Raw genomic sequence first — 22,737 nt, 5'->3', positions numbered from 1 at the left:
AGCCATCCGTGAAGGCAGCAGGATAGGCAGGTAAGGGAATTAAGAAGGATCAAAGCCACTGAATACATGAGCAGGGAGGTGTCATGTTGGAGCTTTACAGGATTTTGGTGAGACCACAGCTGGAATACTGTGTGCAGTTCTGGTCACCGCATGATAGGAAGGATGTGATTGTACTGGAGGGGGTGCAAAGGAGAACCACCAGGATGTTGCATTAGATTGAGCATTGCTTAACCTGCAGGAGTGTGTGTGTGTGTGTGTGTGTGTGTGTGTGTGTGTGTGGCTATGGTAACCCACCTAGCCTGCACATCCCCAGACATTATGGGCAATTCAGCATGGCCAATCCACCAAACCTGAACATTTTTGAAATCAGAGCACCCGAAGGGTACCCAAGCAGACAACATGCAAAACTCCACACAGCCACCCAAGGCTGGAATCAAACTCTGGTTCCTGGCACTGTGCTCCAGCAATGCTAACCTCTGAGCCACTCTCGGCCAGGGGATTTTTTTTTGGATCCATATCAACTTGCTGTGCTCAGATTCACAGCTTTATTATGAACGGTCAAATCACCATAACTCCAATTTCGCATCAGAGAGAGAGAGATAGAGAGAGAGAGATGACGGGTGGTGAAGTTTGATTTAATTTGACTTACTATTGTCACTTTTTCTTCAAATAAATTCATGGGATGGTGGCACCATTGGCCAGGCCAGTGTTTATTGGCCATCCCGAATAGCCCAGAGGGCAGTTAAGAGTCACAGTACAAACAGGTCCTTCCCGTCTCCTGGTCCTCTCTTCATCCAAGGGTTACCCCTCCCACAGGTTCCTTCCTGAAAGAGCATCTCAGCCCAGGCTGGGTGTGGGTTATTGGACTTGGCTGGCTCTGTGTTCTCTCTGGTTGTAGGTTCTCCGATCCAGACTGTACACCATCGCGATCCTCTCGTTTACTCCATCCGGGCGACACCAGTCCAGGAACGGCCGGAGAGAAGCAGAGACCGGGGAAGGAAACGCCTGTAGCCAGGCAGGCAATCGGGAGCGAGGGGAGCCCGGACTCCGAGAGAGAAACAACGGAACATTGGCTGGGTGTCATCCAGAGGAGGGTGGGAGGAGTTACTGAGAGAGACAGAGAGAGGGAGAGGAGTTACCGAGAGAGGGAGAGAGGAGTTACTGAGGGACAGAGAGGGAGGAGTTACTGTGTGTGTGTGAGAGAGAGGAGTTACCGAGAGAGGGAGGAGGGGAGTTACTGAGGGACAGAGAAAGAGAGAGAGGAGTTAATGTGTGTGTGTGAGAGAGAGGAGTTACAGAGAGAGAGGAAAGAGATAGAGGAGTTACAGAGGGAGAGAGGAGATACAGAGGGAGCGAGAGGAGTTACTGAGGGAGAGGGATGAGTTAGTGGAGGAGAGGGATTACAAAGCGAGAGGAGTTATAGAGGGAAAGGGATTACAAAGGGCTAACGGAGAGAGGGAGAGGTGTTAAAGTGGGAGAGGAATTCCAGAGGGAGAGCAGTTCCAGGGAGAGAGGGAGTGAAAGTCGGAGTCATTCGTTGAATGTTGGGGAAAAGGAAAGACAAGAGTCTAACAAGGAGAGGGGACTGGCTGGTGCGACCTCTCCAGCAAATTGCAGTCACTCCTTCCCCACAGCCTTGTGGAGGCAGTGCTGCCCAGCACAGAGAGCATCCATTCTGCATTTGCCTATCGCCTGAAGGCTAGGGACACTGCCCTCTGGAAAGTGCCATGCCCAAGCTGAGCCAGCGTTATGCCCACTGGTCGTGCCTCAGATCAGCGCTGTGTGTGCTCAGTGTGGTCTTGTTGTGCCAATGGCTGCTGCTCCAGAGAGGAGGGGGCCGGCTGACCCTCAGGCTGGTGAAACCAGGCGCCAGTCCAATGCAGGAACCCCTCCTCCTGGTCGAGGAGAACTCCACCTGCTGGCAGATCATCCAGGGGGACAGGCAGGAGGTGGAAAGAGCCCTCCTCAACTCCATTACTGTCTCCCTCAAGCACCAAGCCATCACGGAGGGAGATTATCTGAACATGACCCGAAATTGCAGATCGTTTGTGAGGGCCCGCAAGTATATCACTGTCCCCCTGAGCCCTGAGGAGGAAGACTTCCCCTTGGCTTACTCCATGGTCATCCACCAGAGCATTGAGATGTTCGAGAGGCTTCTACGGAGCATTTACACCCCACAGAATGTCTACTGTATCCACGGGGACCGCAAATCCCCGAGTCAATTTCATGCGGCCGTTCGGGCCATCGCGTCGTGTATCCACAATGTCTTTGTCGCAGCCAAGCTGGAGTGGGTCACCTAATCTGGCTGGAGCAGAGTTCAGGCAGATCTCAACTGCATGAAGGAGCTGCTGGAGAGCTCTGTCCCCTGGAGGTACTTCATCAACGTGTGTGGCCAAGACTTCCCCCTGAAGACCAACCGGGAGATAGTCCGCAGCCTCAGAGCTCTGAACGGCTTCAACGTGATTGAGTCAGATCCTGCACCAGGGTTCAAAAAGGTAACCGCCTTCCTGTCTGCTGGGCCTCTCTCCATCCAAGTGTTTTCCATCCTCCCTCCCTCTCTCTCCCCCCTCCAGTTCTTCACTCCTGCCTGTTACAAAGGGGTTACGGAAGGGTAACCCCTTTGTAACCCCTCTCCCTCTATAACCCCTCTCCCTTTTGAAATCCCTCTCCTCCACTAACTTATCCCTCTCCGTCAGTAATTCCTCTCTCTCCCTCTGTAACAAAAGAGAGACAGGGTTGTTAGAACAGTTCAATTGCATGGAGGGAGGTTCAGAATGTACAAAGGAATATAGGAGGAGTTGGAGAGTTGAGCTGCAAACAGAATAGAAGGGCAATTGACGTTTCAGGTCGGAAACTTGCATCAGAACCCGGGGCGAGGAAGGGGCTGCAGAATGGGGGTGTGGGGCTGGGGAAAGGTAGGTGGGATGGCGATTGGTGGATGCAGGGAGAAGGTGGCTGTGATTGGACAGTGGGTAGGGTGGAGCAGATGGGTGGAAGCGAACATGGTCAGGTGAAAGGGATGGGGTAGAAAGAGGAGGCTGAGCCTGGGATAAGGAGGGATATAGACTGATTACAAGAGTATACAGGAATGTAGGTAGGTTAAGAGTGTAGGAGAAAGTGAGGACTACAGATACTGGAGATCAGAGTCAAGAGTGTGGCACTGGAAAAGCACAGCGGGTCAGGCAGCATCTGAAGAATCAATGTTTCGGACATAAGCCCTTCATCAGGAATGAGGTTTGTGGACCAGGGGGCCGAGAGATAAGTGGGATGGGTGTGGGGCTGGGGGTGGAAGGTAGCTGGGAATGTGATAGATGAAGGTATCGGTGGGGTGGGGGGTGGGGTGGGGTGGGGGGTGAGTGGTTGTGGAAGGTCAAGTGGACAGGTGGGAAGGAAGATGGACCAGTCAGGAGGGTGGTGCTAAGTTGGAGGCTTGGGACTGTGATAAGGTGGGGTGGGGAAATGATGAAACTAGTGAAATCAACATTGCAACCAGACGGATCAGGGTTCCAAGGTGGGATATCCAGGCATCAGGACCTGCATTCCCTTGGTGGGAGGGGGAGTTAGTGTTCCGCCACGGGGTGGTGGGGTTGGTTGGTGTTGGTGTCCCAGAGATGTTCTCTGAAACAATCCGCATGTAAGAGTTCTGTCTCCCCGATGTAGAGGACACCACATTGGGTGCAATGATGCAGTAGATGACATTGGTGGAGGTACAAGTATATTTGTCAGATGTGGAAGGATCCTTTGGAGCCTTGGACGGAGGTGAGGGGGGGGGAGGTGTGGGTGCAGGTTTTGCACTTTTCAGAGGCCAGGGAAGGTGGGTTGTTGAGGGGTGTGGATCTGACAAGGCAGTTGCAGAGGGAATAGTCTCTGAAATGCAGATGGACTGCAGAGGGAAATATGTCCCTAATGGTGCAGTCTGTTTGTAAGTGGCAGAAGTGGTGGAGGATAATGCAATGTATCCGGATGTTGGTGGGGTAGAAGGTGAGGACCAAGGGGTTCTGTCCCTATTGCGTTGGGAGGGGTGTGGTTCAAGGGTGAAGGTACAGAAAATGGAGCAGATGCACTGGAGGGCATTGTCAACCATGTGGGAGAGGAAATTGTAGTTTTTGGAGGTAGGACACCATATGGGATGTTCTGTGGTGGAATTGGTCCTCCTGGGAACAGATGCAGCAGAGGCAGAGAAATTGGGAATAAGGGATAGTGTTTTTACAGGGGTAGGGTGGGAGGAGGTGTATTCCAGGTAGCTGTGGGAGTTGATGTGTTCGTCGTAGATGTCAGCGGTTAGTCGGTTGCCAGAGATGGAGATGGAGAGGTCCAGGAAGGGGAAGGAGGTGGCTCAGTGGTAAGCACTGCTGCCTCACAGCACCAGGGTCCCAGGTTCGATTCCAGCCTTGGATGACTGTCTGTGTGGAGTTTGCACATTCTCCCCGTGTCTGCGTGGGTTTCCTCCGAGTGCTCCGGTTTCCTCCCACAGTCCAAAGATGTGCAGGTCAGGTGAATTGGCCATGCTAAATTGCCCATAGTGTTAGGTACAATAGTCAGAGGGAAATAGGTCTGGGTGGGTTACTCTTCGGAGGGTCAGTGTAGACTTGTTGGGCCGAAGGGCCTGTTTCTACACTGTAGGTAATCTAATCTAAAGGTGTCCGAGATTGTCCGGGTGAATTTGAGGTCAGGTTGGAAGGTGATGGTAGAATTAGAATTAATGAACTTTTCAACCACCTCATGCAAATACGAGGTAGTGCCAATCCAGTCATCAATGTAGTGGAGGAAAAGGTGGGGAATGGTGCTGATGGATGAAGAGGCAGGCATAGTTGGGGCCTATGTGGGTGCTGAAGAGATAAGAGTGAACAAAAAAGAATGTAAGTTTGGTTCAGAGCATGTAAAGGATTATTCTTAGGTTGATAGTGAAATAGTCTCACAAACTTGATTGAGTTTTTTGAAGTAATAAAGAGGATTGATGAGGGCAGAGCGGTAAATGTGATCTACATGGATTTCAGTGAGGTATTCAACAAGGTTCCCCATGGGAGACTGATTAGCAAGGTTGGATCTCATGGAATATAGGGAGAACTAGCCTTTTGGATACAGAACTGGCTCAAAAGGTAGAAGACAGAGGGTGGTGATGGAGGATTGTTTTTCAGACTGGAGACCTGTGACCAGTGGAGTGCCATAAGAATCGGTGCTGGGCCCTCTACTTTTTGTCATTTACATAAATGATTTGGATGCGAGCGTAAGAGGTACAGTTAGTAAGTTTGCAGTTGACACCAAAATTGAAGGTGTAGTGGACAGCAAAGAGGGTTACCTCAGATTACAACAGGATCTGGACCAGATGGGCCAATGGGCTGAGAAGTGGCAGATGGAGTTTAATTCAGATAAATGCGAGGTGCTGCATTTTGGGAAAGCAAATCTTAGCAGGACGTATACACTTAATGGTAAGGTCCTTGGGAGTGTTGCTGAACAGAGACCTTGGAGTGCAGGTTCATAGCTCCTTGAAAGCAGAGTCACAGGTAGATAGGTTAGTGAAGGCAATGTTTGGTATACGCTCCTTTATTGATCAGAATATGGAGTACAGGAGTTGGGAGGTCATGTTGCGGCTGTACAGGACATTGGTAAGGTCACTGTTGTAATATTGCGTGCAATTCTGGTCTCTTTCCTATTGGAAAGATGTTGTGAAACTTGAAAGGATTCCAAAATGATTTACAAGGATATTGCCAGGGTTGGAGGATTTGAGCTATAGGGAGAGGTGGAACAGGCTGAGGTGGTTTTCCCTGGAATGTTGGAGGCTGAGGGGTAACCTTATAGACGTTTACAAAATTATGAGGGGCATGGATAGGATAAATAGACAAAGTCTTTTCCCTGGGGTCGGGGAGTACAGAACTAGAGGGCATAGGTTTCGGGTGAGAGGGAAAAGATATAAAAGAGACCTGAGGGGCAACATTTTCATGGAGAGTGTGGTACGCGTTTGGAATGAGCTGCCAGAGGATGTGGTGGAGGCTGGTACAATTGCAACATTTAAGAGGCATTTGGATGGGTATATGAAGAGGAAGGGTTTGGAGGGATATGGGCCGGGTGCTGGCAGGTGGAACTGGATTGGGTCAGGATATCTGGTCAGACCGAAGGATCTGTTTCCATGCTGTACATCTCTATGACTGTTAGTGGGTACTGCAGATGCTGGAGATTACAGTCAAGGTTAGAACAGTGTTGGAAGAGCATAGCAGGTCAGGCAGCATCCGAGGAGCAGGAAACCCCGACGTCAAGAATAACTTCCCAGAGACCATTGTCCAGTCACCAACTCACCCTTTTGTTTACACATGGAGTCCTTGACACGGATGCAGCTTCCTCAGAGCCAGCTCAGAGTGAACAGAACATCTGATCGTCTTGTTTTTTTTTCAGAAGCAGCCTCAGGAGTAGCAGTCGAAGTCGTCCCCAGGTGTAGGTAGGCCCAGGCAGCAGCAGCAGGGGTGCAGGCAAGGTCCAGGCTTCAGTAGGAGGAGCAGGCCCAGACTGTAGCAGCAGTGGTGGTAGTAGCTGCCTGGGCAGCTGAGCACAGCTTCAAATTAACAGAAATAAGCAGAAAGAAACCCCAGAAAACAAATCACAACAAACTATGAAAAAAAATTAAAAATAAACTCCTCCTCAGTAGGAAGACACCAACAGCAGCACATAAGACACACTGAGGCTGTTTTGAAGTCAGTCTCCTCAAGAGGATTGAAGAGTCCTTCATATGCTGATCCAGCTCCCCTCGAGCCAGCTCTCAGTGAGCAGATCCCTTGACATGCCTGTTTATTTTTCTTCCACTTCCACCCGACAGCAGTCATACTTATTTTTCCCTCGTACCCATGTCAAGTGTGTAGGTGTTTTTCACTGCATCTGACAAGTGTGTGAATCTTAATTTATGTGGGAAATAGAACTCACTCACTTCAATAATTTCAGTCCAAGACAAGATCTGCAGCAGCAGTATCATCTGATATACTCTTGCAAGAGTGATGTCTACAAGGTAGGCACACAGTACAAAACCTTGATACAATTCATTTCCCTTTCCCTCCTCCCACTACTCTAAACCCAGTGCCCATTCCTCTTGTTTATCTCTTGCCTTATCTGGCCTTGTGCGTAACAGTACAGGTTTTGCTTGGCCATTTCACCACATCCCTCTGTAGTCTACTGTTAGCGTATATCTTCCTTCAGTGCCATCTGCTTCCTTGCTTGCTAAAGCAACATTTCCTCTCATTCTTCGTCCACACTGAGCCTTATGACCTCTTGATTGTGGTTTTTGTTTTTGCAGAAGCGGGAAACAGATGCTTATAACTGTTTGTACAAGTATATCCAGCTTAACCTACACTCCCCTTCCCCTTTCATGATTCAGCTTTGTGATTTTCGCAGACAACATTAATAATTGCTCCTCACAATTTATATTCCATCACCAGGAAGAAAGGAAACAGACAGTCCTGTTTATTTCTATTTTATTAAACAATTCACAGTTTATACAAACAATTACATTTATAGCTGTATACAGAGAAACAGCAATTTTACAAGGGAGGGGAATGACAAAGCCAAGCCCCAAACCCTGACATTCAACCGGTTTTCAGGGAAATGAAGACAAACCTCAAACCCCAGTTTCAATCATTACAAACAGTAACAATGACATTCATACATATAAGACAGTCCACTTGTGTAAGAAACAGTGCATACAATACAGACCCCCAAAAAACCAGCAAGTCTTCCCACCCCACCCACCCCAATCCCTCCCACCTTCCGGCCGCTCTAAGGCAGCCCGCCCCTATATACCTTCCGGCTCTCGATCTGCCATGACACACCTTTCGACCACCTCTAGGACAGCCTGCCCCGTTACCCGCCCGGGGCGGCAGTGCTGAGGACTGCTTTTGGCTCTCTGTCTGCCCCTACTTACCATTGGGCTCTCATCACCCCAATGCACCGTCCGGCCAGTGGACTACCCCGACACACCTTCCATCACCTCTAGGACAGCCCGTCCCCTTCCCTGGGACGACAGCGTGCAGGGTAGCCCACAAGCCTTCCGGATCTCAGCCTGTCCCTATGCGCCTTCTGGCTCTTGGCTGCTCTGAGACATCTTCCGACCACCTGTAGGACAGCCAATCCAGATTACCCCTTCTCAGGACGACTGCGCTCAGAATGGCCTCCCCATCTACTGGCTCTCGGGGCAACTGGCATCAGGGTGGCCTACCCACCCTCTGGTTCTCGGGGTGACAGCTTTCAGGACGACCCATGAACGTCCCAGCTCACAGTAAGGCCTGCCAGACCCAGGGACACACAAGACAGTGCAGGTGATAAGCCCAACAAGAAACACAATAGAGTTAATTGTGAAAAAACGGAGTCCTTTCTGGTACACAGAGACTAAATATAGAGTCTTCAAAAAAATAGAGTTCTCAGGAACAGAGTCCACTCCAGTTTACAACATGTGTTGTCAGAAATAGAGTCCACTGCTAAAAACAGAGTCTACAACCAAGGGCAGAGTCCACTCCCAAAGGCAGCAAATGCACAACCCACAGCACACAGGTGTTCAGTCTCCATGGAGTCCTGGCACATTCTTGGAGAGCCAGGCCCAATCACAGGAACACAGTACATTGTAAAGGTGGTTAACTCACAGGGGTTTTGGTCCACTCCTGAAGGGAAGGTCTTCTCCCAAACTCCAGGATACAGCAAGTGCTCACCTTCCAGCACGCACACATGTGTTCAATCTTCAGAAGCCCAGGCTCAGGGCTGGGCCTCCCCATAGGAACAGGTCCTCTGGTAAAATGTATGTCTTCCACAAGGGTTCAGTCCAAACAATGAGGACACATACAAAAAACAAAGAAAACTGGAGTACAAGGACTAAGCCCTACTACAAAATTAACATTATCCTTTTCTCAAAAGTGAAGAAAAGAGTAACACACAGACTATAACCAGTCAGTGAAACAACAGTCCCCTAATGAGAACTGAGTTACACCTGAAACACAGTCTGTGCATCAGGAGTTTAACAGTCAGTCCTCCCTAAAGGAATGCCAGTTAACAAACTGGCTAAATAATTCAGCCAGTTCAGGAATCTGGTTTCCCCCATACAAAAACCAAGCAGAAACCAACAGTAACACACTGACTGTGACCCAGCCAGCACAGAGTCAGTCCCCGAAATCAAGAAGACCTCTGAATCTCCTGTTTATAAATTTTATTAAACAGTTACAAAACAATTTACAAAAACAGTTAACATTTACAACTGTATACAAGAGATAGAAATTTTACAAGGGAGAGGAGCATTCCCCTATTTATTTTATTAAACAAGTACAAAAAAGAGGTTACAGCACAACAGTTAACATTTACAGCTGCATACATCAGCAAATTTACAAGGGAGAGGAGCAGCAAAGCTAGGCCCCAAACCTTACCGTTCAACCAGTTTACATGGAATTGAGGACAAACCACAAATCCCAGTTTCAAATATGAAAAGACAGCAACAATGACATTTATGCATAAGACAATCCTGTTACGTTAAAAAGTGCAGATAATACAGACCCAGCAAGCCCCCATCCCTCCCAACTTCCGACCACTCTCAGGCAGCCTGCCCCTACACACCTTCCGGCTCTCGGTCCACCCTGACACACCTTTCGACCACCTCTAGGACTGCCCGCCCCAGTACCCACCTGGGGTGACAGCGCTGAGGACGGCTACCCACCTTCTAGCTCTTGGTCTGCCCCTACGTACCATTGGGCTCTCACCCACCCCGATGGGCCATCTGGCCAGTGGGCTATCCTGGCACACCTTTCGGCCACCTCTAGGACAGCCCCCCCCCTTCCCTTGGACGACAGCGTGCAGGGCAGCCCACAAGCCTTCTGGATCTCAGCCCGCCCCTACGCGCTTTCTGGCTCTCGGCTGCTCTGACACAGCTTTCGACCACCTCTAGGACAGCCCGTCCCGATTACCCCTTTTCGGGACAATAGTGCTCAGAACGGTCTACCCACCATCTAGCTCTCGGGGAGACTGTCATCAGGGTGGCCTACCCACCCTCCGGCTTTCGGGACAGCCTACCAACCTTCAGGTTTGCAGGATGGCCTACCCACCCTCCGGCTCTCAGGGTGACAGCTTTCAGGACGGCCCACGAGCCTCCCAGCTCACAATAAGACCTGCCAGACCCAGGGACATGCAAGACAGTGCAGGTGATAAGTCCAACAAACCATATGATAGTTAATTACCAACAAACAGAGTCCTTTCTCGTCCAGGTCCATTAGCACAGACATTTTTCTTCAAAATGTAGAGTCCGTTTCCAGGCCAGAGGGGTGGAGAGAGTGCCATACAAGGCCTTGATGAGACCACATCAGAATTAGACTGTACATTTTTCTCTCATTTAAAACATAAAATAATTACATTGACAGCAAGTTTCACCTGCCTTTTTCCCGGGGATGAAGGGTTTATCTTATGAAGGAAGGTTGAACAAATTGGCTTTTACACATTTAAGTTTGGAAATCTGAGAGATCGTTTTGAAATGTATAAGTTTCTCTGAGGGGACATGATAATGTGGTTGATGGGACATTGCTTTCTCTTGTAGGTTTGACAAGATGTTCTGTAGAATAAGATATCGTCAGAGTCCTACAGCACCAAAACATACCCTTTCGTCCAACTCATCCATGCCAACCAGGTATCCTAATTGGAACTAGTCCCCTTATCCTGTATTTGGTCCATATCCCTCTAAACCTGTCCTATTTATGTCGTCTGTTAAATCTTGTGGTTGTACCCACTACAACAATTCTTTTTGGCAACTTGCTCCGTATTTGCACCACCCTCAGGTCTCACCTTAAACCTATGCCCTCTGGGTTTGGACTCCCCCATCCTGGGGCTATTCACTTTTATTGATTTCCCCCACAATTTTATAAACTTCTATATAGTCACCCTTCACCCTCCAATACTCCAGTGAGAAAAGTCCTAGCCTATCTAGCCTCTCCTTATAACTGCAGTCCTGGCAACATCTTTGTAAATCTATTCTGCATCCTTTGCAGTTTAACAACACCTTCTAACAGCAGGGCGATCACAAATTTATCCAATACTCCAAAAGTGGCCTCACCAATGCCTTGCAGAATTATTTTCCCCTGAGAGGGCTGTTGCACTGGGTAAATCTCTTCTGTACGAAGTTGTGAAGGCTGAGTTGATGAAGTTATGAAAGGGTGAGCAAGGTGACCTTTTTTTTAAAAAAAGATAAGGACCTGGGGCAAACGATAGAAATGTGGAATTGAAACTGCAACCAGAAGAGCAGTGATCTTCTTGAATGGTGGAGCAGACTTGAAGGGATGAATGGCTGACTTATGCTATGATATTGGTGGAGACAGGTTATGCCTTAGTTCAAATAAAGAGTAAGGAGTTTTCTGACCACTCAGCTAAGGGCTTTGGTGTCCCTCCTGATAACATGAACCTTGAAGTTAATCTTCTTCTGCGCCAGTCACAGAATTAAAGAATTCTTGCGGAAGGATGTCATTCAGTCCATCGTGTCTGTAATTATTCCACATTTAGTACCAATCTCCTGCATTTCCACATTCAGCTCTGGCAACATCTTGTAAATCTTTTCTGAACCTTTTCAAGTTTCACAACATCCTTCCTATAGCAGGGAGACCAGAATTGCATGCTGTATTCCAGAAATTGCCAAACCAATGTCCTGTTCAGCCACAGCATGACCTCCCAACTCCTACACACAACGCACTGACCAATAATGGCAAGTGTAGCAATCGACTTCTTCACTACCCTGTCTATCTGCGTCTCCTTTTTCAAGAAACTATGAATCTGCATTCCACGATCCCTTGTTTCATCATCACTCCCTAGACTTTACCATGAAGTGTATTATTCCTGCCCTGATTTGCCTTTCCAAAATGGAGCACCTCACATTTAATTGACATTAAACTCCATCTGGCACTCCTCGGCCTATTATCCCATCTGATCAAGATCCCGTTGTACTCTGAGGTTGACTTGAAATATTACTCTGGATGTAGGTTTGCTCGTTAAGCTGGAAGGTTCATTTTGAGATGTTTTGTCACCATACTAGGCAATATCTTCAGCGAACCTTCCAACTCAGCGAGCAAACCTACATCTAGAACCTCAACCTGAACTACAAACCTTCTCAAACCTTGCTAATATATTACTGTCATGTATAATCGAGTTACAGTAAAAAATGTTGTCTTATGTGCTTTACAGTCAGATATTGATCGGTTAAGTTGGCAAAAATGTTGGCAAATGGAGTGCAATGTGGGAAAATGTGAAGTTGTTCATTTGGAAGGGAAATCAAAAGAATAGAATATTATTTAAATGGAGAAAGCTTCAGAAAGCTGCAACACAAAGGGACTCAGGGGAACTAGTGAATGAAACGTGGAAAGCTTGCACACGAGGGCAGCAGGTAATTGGGAAGACTAATGGAATGTTGGACAAAAACAGAAATTTCTGGAGAGACTCAGCAGGTCGGGTAGCATTCATGGAGAGAAAACAGAGTCAATGTTTCGAGTCTGGTGACCTTTCTTTAGAACTGAAGTGGAATGTTTGCCCTTATTTGAAGGGGGGTTGGAGTATAAAAGTCAGGAAGTCTTACTGCAACTGTGCAACGTGCTTGTGAGAGCACATCTGGAAGACTGTGAGCACTTCTGGTCACCTTATTTCAGAAAACATGTTGTTTCATTGGAGGAAGTTAAGAGAATGTTCAGTGGGATGGCCCCATTATGGAGGGATTATCTTAAAAAACAAAAGGCTAAACAGGATTCTACTCACTGGAGTTTAGAAGAATGAGAGGTGACCCCATTGAAATGGACAGGATTAAGGGGCTTGACTGGGTAAATGTTGAAAGGATGGTTCTCCTCATGGGAGAGTCCAGGTCCGGGGGGGGAGGGTATTGTCTCAGAATAAAGGGGCACCAGTTTAAGATTGAGATGAGGTGGAATTTCCTCTCTGAGAAGGTTGTGAATCTTTGGAATTCCTAGCCACAGAGAGCTGTCCTTGTATATATTTAAGGCTCAGATTCTTGCTCAGTTGAGGAATTAAGCGTTACTGGGATACGGCAAGAACATGGACTTGAGGAATGTTGAATCAGCCATGATCCTAGTGAAGCTGGCTTGAGGGACCAAATGGCCGACTCCTATCCTGCCTTGTTAATGGTCTTACATTTACTGATGAAACTGTTCAAAGATGTTATCGCACAACTCTGGAGCAGAAGCGACTTGAACCTGGGTCTCCGAGGCTCACACTGCATGGATCCTAGTTTACTTTGTATCATGCATTTGACATTCATGCTGGTAGTTATGGCTGCAATTCGCACCAACCTGCCTTAGATCAAATTAATGAAGCGAAGTCAGTGCAGGTTTTCAAAAGGTAAGTCTCCAACCTCGCATCATGCATTGATGAAGTAGCTGAGAATTTGAATGCAGAGAATATTGTCTGAACTGGATTCAATGAAGTGTTTCACTAGGCACTAGATAAAAATGGCTGGACAACAAAATTGACAACACAAGCCCTGATTCATGGATCTTGTTTTGGACGAGAGGTTGGTAGGTTGGTAGGTGGGAATGATCCACACAGCTGGGACATAAACATCAAGACCCGGAGCAGGAGAAGATGATTTGGCCCTCAATGAGGCCCACCATACTATATGATCATGGCTAATACTCTATCTCAATGCCATACTACCGCTTTCTCCCCATGCCTTTGATGCTTTTGAAAACTAAATATTTGTTAATCGCATTCTTGGATATATTCAATGACTCAAACTCCACAGCTTTCTGTGGTACAGAATTCCATAACTTCACTATCCTGTAAGTTAAATGTTTCCGTATCTCAGCCTTAAATAGACGACTGCTTTTATTCAATATGTCAGTGATATCAATCTTGGAGTATGTGGCAGAATGCCCATATTCGGGGCAATGATAAACCTGGAGGATTGGCAAATGGTGAGGATGATGTGAATTGTCCAGAGTCACCACAATGAACAGACAGCATCCAGTCAGAGGTGAATACAGAAGAGTGTAAGGTGATATGTTTTGGGAGAAGGATGTGGAGAGGTAATAGAAATGTAATGGCACAATCGTAAAGAGTGCGCAGGATTAGAGGGATCTGGCGATAAACATTCATCAACATTAGAAGATGGGGGAGGCCATAAGAGGGTAGAAAAGCAGAAGGCTTCATAAATAGAGGCATTGATGCCAATAAATGGTTGAGTTATGCTGCATGTCGAATTGGTTTAGCCCCAGTTGGATTGTTGTGGTCATTTCCGGTGACTATAAAACGATGTGAGGGCCCTCAGGACAGGGAGGAGATTTCGCAGAATGGTGCCAGGGTTTAAGTTGGATGGCACAGTTGGAAAGGTCAACGATGCTCCCATTGGAACAAAGGAGATTGGGGTGAGGTTTATTCAATGGGTACAGGATGAGCACTCGGTAATGAAGACAAGGAAATATACTTCACTGTTCACCGATTGTCCAAGTGCAATGGAATTCAGATGTAAGTTTTTGGGTTAGAGGCATGGTGGGGAGATCTGAGGAATTGAAACGTAAATGAAGCCTAAACTACATTTGTATGAGATGATGGCAAGTTCCGATGTAAGTTGGAAAAAAAAATCTGCTCCCATACATACAAGGAACAAGAGTAGGCCATTGGCCCTTTTGATCCTGTTCCACCATCCACATTCCTGCATACCATCTATCCTCCCCTTGGTAACCAAGGATCCATATCTCCCATGCATGATGCCACAAGGACCGAGGATAAAAGATATCTTTTGACACAATGTAAATAAAGTGTCTTGTGTCTTGCGAAAGGGGTGGCACGGTGGCTCAGTGGTTAGCACTGTTGCCTCACAGCGCCAAAGACCTGGGTTCAATTCCAGCCTTGGGCGACTGTCTGTGTGGAGTTTGCACATTCTCCCCATGTCTGCTTGGGTTTCCTCCAGGTGCTCTGGTTTCCTGCCACAATCCACAAAGATGTGCAGGCCAGGTAGATTTGTCGTGTTAAATTGCCCGTAGTGTTCGGGTACATTAGTCAAGGGTAAATATTGGGTAGGATAATGGGTGTGGATGGGTTGCTCTTCAGAGGATTGGTGTGGACTTGTTGGGCCAAATGGCCTGTTTCCATACTGTAGAGAATCTAATGTGTGGTGTCCTTCACTCTGAGGGAGGAGCTTTGGATTCAAGTCCTACTCCAGGAGCTGATGGCCATAGGAAGGTGTCTTCATTGCTTTTGTGAGACACTCAAAGGTATGGGCCAAGTGCTGCAAAATGGGATGAGAATAGTTCGAAGCTGGTCTTTTTGACCAGTGCAGACACGATGGGCTGAAGGGCAACTTATTATTTTGGTGCTCTAAACCTCAATAACCAGAGAGTATGGAGTTACAGCATCATACAGTATGGAACAGACCCTTCAGTTCAACCTGTCTGCGCTGACCAGTCATCCCAATCTGACCTAGTCCTATTTGCCAGCCTTCGGCACATATCTCTCTAACCTATTCCTATTCATGTCCACATCTAGATGCCTTTTAAATATTGTCATTGTACCAGCCGCATCCACCACCTCTTGGTAGCTCATTCCAAGTACACATCACCCACTGCATGAAAAAGTAACCCCTCAGGTCTTTCCCCTCTCAACTTAAACCTATGCTTCTAGTTTTGGACTCCCCCACCCTTGGGAAAAGACCTTTGGCTATACAGCCGACCTGGAAGGAATCAAAATGGGGCAAGAACAGAAAAGGAGGTCAGCTAAACAATTCTGAGCAGCAACAGAGAAGTGCAGCCAAGCACGTATGTAAGCGAGCTAGCTTACTGAAACTGGCTCCCGTTAAGTGAGAAGGCAGGAAGACCGAAACAACACTCAACAGGTGTTGTAGAAGTTTAAGGTCAATGATCTAATGCTAAACATCACGTACCTAGATCAGGATCTGATTGATCAGTTGTGTTGCTAAGGCTTGGAATCAAAATGTAATTCGTGAAAAGGGAATGCTGATTTGTCTGTAAAAGTGTGTTTGCAGCTTCCTGTTTCAGACTCTCCAGACAAGGGTGGGCTTTAACCCGGCTGGTTGAGTCTTCTTGCATGTATGTGATAAAGGAAGCTGTGTGAAGTGCACTATCATCTGGCTGATCATTTCAACATCGATCCATGCTTCTCCTGATTTTATGAACATCTGTAAGGATACCCCTCAGCATCTGACCCTCCAGGGAAAATAGCCCCAGCCTATTCAACCTCTTACTGTAGCTCAAACACTCCAATCTTGGCAACATCCTGGTAAATCTTTTCTGCACCCTCTCAAGTTTAACAACATCCTTTCTTTCGAAGGGTGACCAGAATTGTATGCAGTATTTTAAAAGTGGCCTCACCAATGTCCTCTACAGACAATAGATCACACTTGGTAATGGCAAAGGCATATCAGAGATAGTCAAAGATATTCCTACTTATGGACAATAGGTGCAGGAGTAGGCCATTCAGCCTATCGAGCCAGTATCACCATTCATTATGATCATGGCTCATCATCCACAATCAGTATCCTGTTCCTGCCTTATCCCAATAACCCTTGATTCCACTATCTTTCAGAGCTCTATCCATCTCTGTTACAGCTGCAACATTACATCCCAACTCCTATACTCAATGCCCTGACCAATGAAGGGAAAGGTATCAAACACCTACTTCACAACCCTGTCTATCTGCAATGCAACTTTCAAAGATCTATATCCCTGCACACCATGTCCTTCTCTCTAAGGCAAAAGCTCTGTGTTCAAGTCCCATTCCAGGAGTTGATGACCACAGGAAAGTGTCTCCATTGCACTGGTGAGGCATGAAAGGCAATGTTCCCAGTGCTGGAAAATGAGACTGGAGTAGCAAGGAGCCTGTTTTGCCAGCGCAGACACGATGGGCTGAAGGATCTATTTTTCGGGTGCTCTCAATCTTTATGACCAGAGGGCACAGTTTGAAGTGTATTTTTGGAGCCAGATCCACTGGGAGAGTTTGAGGATGAGTTTTATGTTTGCTCAGCGAATGAGCATTGGGAGATGGTTTGGGAGGCAGGGATATGGGGAAATTGGCAGGTGACTGGCACTAGGCAATAGGAGTGAGAAAGGCCTGAGGGGCTGAATGGCCTTGTTCTCCACTGTAAGGTGAGTAACTGAGAGAAGGAGTGTGCATGGATCTTGCTGGAGCTGGGGGCGAGGAGAGTGCAGAGGAGTTGGGGAGGGAAAAAGCCATAGGTGAAGTTGAAAAGCTATCATTTCTGCTTTCTCATCTCTCTCACTCCCTCTTGCGCTTGCCTTTTAGAAACGTTGGCAATACCACCACGATACCCTCGACCAAGTCGTCTTGACCGCGCAACTCAAAGACTAGCCGAACATCAGCCCCTCCATCTTCGTGGGCAGCGCCTACTTCATGGCCTCCAGAGAGTTTGTCGGCCATGTGTTTGACAGTGCCGAGATCCAGGCCTTCCTCAAGTGGTCGGAGGATACCTACAGCCCGGACGAGCATGTGTGGGCTACCCTGCACAGAATGCCCAATGTTCCAGGCTCCATCCCCTACACCCAAGCAGCCACCAGGACACTTGGCCGGGCAGTAAAGTGGTCCTTTGAGGCTGGTGACATTGCGAGGGGTGCCCTATACCCTCCCTGCACGGGAAGGTATCGCCACTTGGTTTGTGTATATGGGGTAGGAGATCTACATTGGGTGGTCCGTCAGAGATGTTTCTTTGCAAATAGGTTTGACCTCAACATGGACAACACGGCAGTACAGTGCATGGAGGAATATCTCCGAAACAGGACACTTGGTAAAACTGGGGCTGGGTTAGAGGTTGGGACAGAGTAAACCTCGGTGATGGTGGTAGGGGTGGTGGGTGAGACATCGGAAACACTGAGAGACTGGGCACTGTGAAACTGTATACTATAACACTGGCTGCTGTGGAGGCCAGGCACAGTGAGACTGCATACTGTAACATGGCCACTGTAACACGAGACAGTGTGAGGCTGGGCACTATAGTGTTGGGCACTGTGGAGATTGGATACCTTAATACTATCCACTGTAACACTCGGCACTGTGAAACTTAGCACTGTAACATTAGTCACTGTAAGAGTCAAAATGTGTGGTGCTGGAAAAGCACGGCAGGTTAGGCAGCATCCGAGGAGCAGGAGAACCGATATTTCAGGTATAAGCCCTTCATCACAAATGTGGAGGAGTAAGGGGGTTGAGAGATAAATAGAGTGAGGGTGGGGCTTTTGGGGAAGGTAGCTGGGAAGGTGCTCAGTAAATCCAGCTGGGGGGGTAATTGTGATTGATCGGTGGGGAAGGTCGAACATATAGTTAGGAAGGAAGATGGACAGGTCAAGAGGGGAGAGCCGACTTGGAGGGTTGGATCTGGGATGAGGTGGGGGGAGAGGAGAGATTTGGAAACTAGTGATGTCAATGTTGATGCCATGTGGTTGAGGGTCCCAAGGCAGAAGATGAGGTGTTCTTCCTCCAGTCGTCAGATAACTTAGATTTGGTGGTGCAGGAAGTGTCATTGTGGCGTGGGAGGGGGAGTTGAAGTGGTTGGCCACAGGTCGATGGGGTTACTTGTGCCCAGTCTCACAGGGACACATCCACCAATAATCTCAACACTGCACGTGTGGACACTGCATTACTGGAACACTGCACGAGTGGGCATTGCATTACTGGAGCACTGCACAAGTGGGCACTGCATTACTGAAACACTGCATTACTGGAACACTGCACAAGTGGGCATGCACAGCTGGACACTGCAAGACCAGTGTTGTGACCATCACTATTTTTTTATTTTTCTCATTTTGGTTTGGAACTGAGTCCAAATTGAGAATTGAACTTTGAACAGTGGCTAGTTCTTCTTTAAAAAAAAACTGGAGAGCCAAAAGACTGATGTTTGCTGTTAGAATCTGGCCAGGAAAGATAATGCAGGTGAATTACTGCTCTCTGAACACAGCAGACACTTCAGCACCGAGATGTAGTTCTGCTCAGGGACTGACAGCTGGATGGATATTGAATGGGTCAATCAGTAAGAGGAATGCTGTCAGGCAGGTAATCACAGAGAATGGTGAGAAAGAAAGCAAAAACCATGAGTGACCTCGCTCTGACTGGATTTTGGGCTTGGAGGAAGTGCTTCTTTGGAAGTTGCTGGACTGGTCTGATCTTCTTTTTGGTTTGACTTTGTCTAGTTATTTCCCCAGTTGTGAACTTGTTAAAAGATCTGAGATGAGAATGTGAGTCGTCGGGAATGAGTATTAGTCTCCACAGTTCTGCAGAATTTGTTCGCATTGACTGGTGACTTTAAATTCAAACATGGTGTACAGTTCTTGTGCCTGTAATACAACCCAGCATAAAGGATTTCATGATGGCCTACTATTTATCATTGAAACTGTTATCAACTGGCAATTTAAAATTTTAAACAAGTTTATCTCTTAATTGTCTGCTGGTGTGCGAATTGGGGGGGGGGGGGGGGGGAGGGGGGTGCATGGGTTTATGATCATCTGTGTTCTGCATAGTGACATAAACAGAAATTAACAATCTATTAAGTTATAAACTTGACATCCAAGATCTGTTATTTGTAAATTCTGGTAAGGAACAATTGAACGATTTTGTAGGTCATTGAATGGTTGAATGTCACTGTGTTGCAAATCCAGTGATCGGGAGGTTGGTTTTGGTTCAGCTTCATTTTTCTGTATCACTCCAGACACCATACCTCCAGGCACAATAACTCTGGACACTATCACTCTGGTTACAACACTGTCACTCTGGACACTATCACTAGATACTTTGAGATCAGACTGTGACATTGGACAGTGTAATGCTGGACATTGCGATGTCAGATGTTTTAACTATAGACACTAACACTGGAAATAGTGACACTGGATATCATTTGGATGCAGATAAAAAAGGAAAACAGTCAAAAAGAAAACAAATGAGATAGAATCTACTTGTAGAAATGGGAACTAAATGGGACTGAGTGAGAATGATTATGGCTGTTTAATGAACAGAAATCAGAACACTGTAATGATGTCCACATCTAATTGAGGGTCTCGGGGTGGATTGTATAAAGAATACCAATTCCTTCGCCTCCGCCTCATCTGCTCCCAGGAGGACCAGTTCCACTACCGAACAGCCCAAATGGCCTCCTTCTTCAAAGACCTCAATTTCCCCTCCGATGTGGTCGACGATGCTCTACACCGCATCTCCTCCACTTCCCGCACCTCCACCCTTGAACCCTGTCCCTCCAATCGCCACCAAGACAGAACCCCACTGGTCCTCACCTTCCACCCCACCAACCTCCGGATACATCGTCATTTCCGCCACCTCCAAACAGACCCCACCACCAGGGATATATTTCCCTCCCACCTCTATCAGCGTTCTGGAGAGATCACTCCCTCCACAACTCCCTCGTCAGGTCCACACCCCCCACCAACCCAACCTCCACTCCCAGCACCTTCCCCTGCAACTGCAAGAAGTGCAAAACTTGCGCCCATATCTGCCCCCTCACTTCCCTCCAAGACCTCAATGGATCCTTCCATATCCATTGCAAATTCACCTGCACCTCCACACACATCATTTACTGTATCCGCTGCACCCGATGTGGTCTCCTCAACATTGGGGAGATAGGCCGCCTACTTGCGGAACGTTGCAGAGAACACCTCTGGGACACCCGCACCAACCAACCCAACCACCCCGTGACTGAACACTTTAAATCCCCCTCCCACTCCGCGAAGGACATGCAGGTCCTTGTCCTCCTCCATCACCAGACCTTGGCCACACGACGCCTGGGAGGAAGAGCGCCTCATCTTCCGCCTAGGAATCCTCCAACCACATGGGATGAATGTAGATTTCTCCAGCTTCCTCATTTCCCTCCCCGCACCTTATCTCAGTCCCAACCCCCGGATTCAGCACCGCCCTCTTGACCTGCAATCTTCTTCCCGACCTCTCCGCACCCACCCCCTCTCCGGCCTATCATCCTCACCCTCACCTCCTTCCACCTATCGTATTCCCAGCACCCTTCCACCAAATTCCCCCCCACCTTTTATCTCAGCCCGCTTGGCACACTAGCCTCATTCCTGAAGAAGGGCTTATGCCCGAAACGTCGAATCTCCTTCTCCTTTGATGCTGCCTGACCTGCTGCGCTTTTCCAGCAACACATTTTTAAATTCAGTTTTGCAACCCATTTAGGAAATTCTATCTGTGAATGAGCACTCTGGTTTAGAACCAAAAGCTGATGCGGACCACAACAACTGCTCGAACTCACATTAGGTAATACTTTCTTAAAACACATACAAAGAAAAACAGGAACAAATTCAGATCCTTATCCTCAGAATTCTCAAATGACAGAATCACATCGAACAGAAGAGGCTCTTTGGACCATCATGTTTATCCCACCAAAATGACACTAAATCTACAACAGTCCCACTTTCCAGTACTTGGCCCATAGCCTTGAATGTTATGACATTTCAAGTGCTCTTCCAAGTACTTTTCTGAGGTTTCCGATTTCAATTTCAGGTCCCTCACCAACCTCTAGGGGGGAAGAATTTTGCTGATGTGCCCTTTAAACCTCCTGCCTTTCAGCTTAAAATTACACCACCCTGTTATAGGCCCTTGGACTAAGGGGAACAACTGCTTTCTATTCACCCTCTCTATGGTCTTCATAGATACTCCGATCTCTGTTAGTGAAGCAACCCGAGCTTATCCAGCCTCCCTCTTCACAGCTAAATTGCTACAGCCTAAGCAACATTCTGCTGAACCTCCTTTGCACTCCCTCCAATGCAAACACATCCTTCCCATGCTGCGGTGAGTAGAACTACACACAATGATCCAACTATGGCTTAAACAAAGTCCAACAGCACTTCCCTGCTCTTATAACCTATGTCTTGACGAGTAAAGGCACATATCCTGTACACCTTCTTAACTACCCTATTAGTCAGTCCTGCCACCTTCAGAGATGTGCTAACAAGCACCTTCAGATCTTTTGGTTGCTTTATGCAGCCTGGGTGTCCTCCCATTCACTGAGTACTGCCTTGCTTTGCAACTTCTGGCAAAATGTATCACGTCAGGGTTTATCAGGATTAAATTTTATCTGTCGTTGATCTGCCTATTTGACCAATCTACCTATTTTTGTTTGTAGCCTAAGAATATTTTCCTCACTGCCAACCACCCAGTCAATATTTGTGTCATCACAAACTTACTTAGTATCCCCAACCACCCCCACTCCCACCCCCCAACGACATACACATTCACCCACATACATGAACACACACATGCAGACATACACACACTCACTCACATACACCACACACACACACACATACACACTCTTTCTTATCATTTACGAATATCACAAACAATAAAAGATCCAAAATTGATCCCACTGGATACCAGTCTCCAATTACACTAACAGTCTTCTTTCAGCTTTGCCTCTGCTTCCTCTGACTGAGTCAATTTGCTAATTTATTCTGAATTCCATATGTTTTTACATTAGTTGTCAATCTCCTATGTGTGGCTTTGGGACAGTTCAGTGACACAGTGCTTAGTACTGCTGCCTCACAGCACCAGGGCCCTGGGTTCGATTCCAGACTTGGGTGACTGTCTGTGTGGAGTTTACACATTCTCCCTGTGTCTGTGCGGGTTTCCTCTGGGTGCTTGTTTTACGCCCACAGTCCGAAGGTGTGCAGGTTAGGTGAATTGGCCATGCGAAATTGCCCATAGAGATAGGTGCATTAGGCAGGGGTAAAGGTAGGGGAATGGGTTCGGATGGATTAACCT

At 47.4% G+C, this 22,737-nt stretch overlaps 1 pseudogene; it reads left to right on the top strand.

The window, feature by feature from the left end:
- The first annotated feature begins 1,727 nt into the window (after positions 1–1,727).
- On the top strand, positions 1,728–17,793 carry LOC140493863 (beta-1,3-galactosyl-O-glycosyl-glycoprotein beta-1,6-N-acetylglucosaminyltransferase 3-like; annotated as a pseudogene).
- The last annotated feature ends 4,944 nt before the right edge of the window (positions 17,794–22,737 follow it).

This window comes from Chiloscyllium punctatum, chromosome 22 (genome assembly GCF_047496795.1).
Source record: "Chiloscyllium punctatum isolate Juve2018m chromosome 22, sChiPun1.3, whole genome shotgun sequence".
NCBI classification, from domain to species: domain Eukaryota; kingdom Metazoa; phylum Chordata; class Chondrichthyes; order Orectolobiformes; family Hemiscylliidae; genus Chiloscyllium; species Chiloscyllium punctatum.
This window is presented reverse-complemented; position numbering and strand designations above follow the sequence as displayed.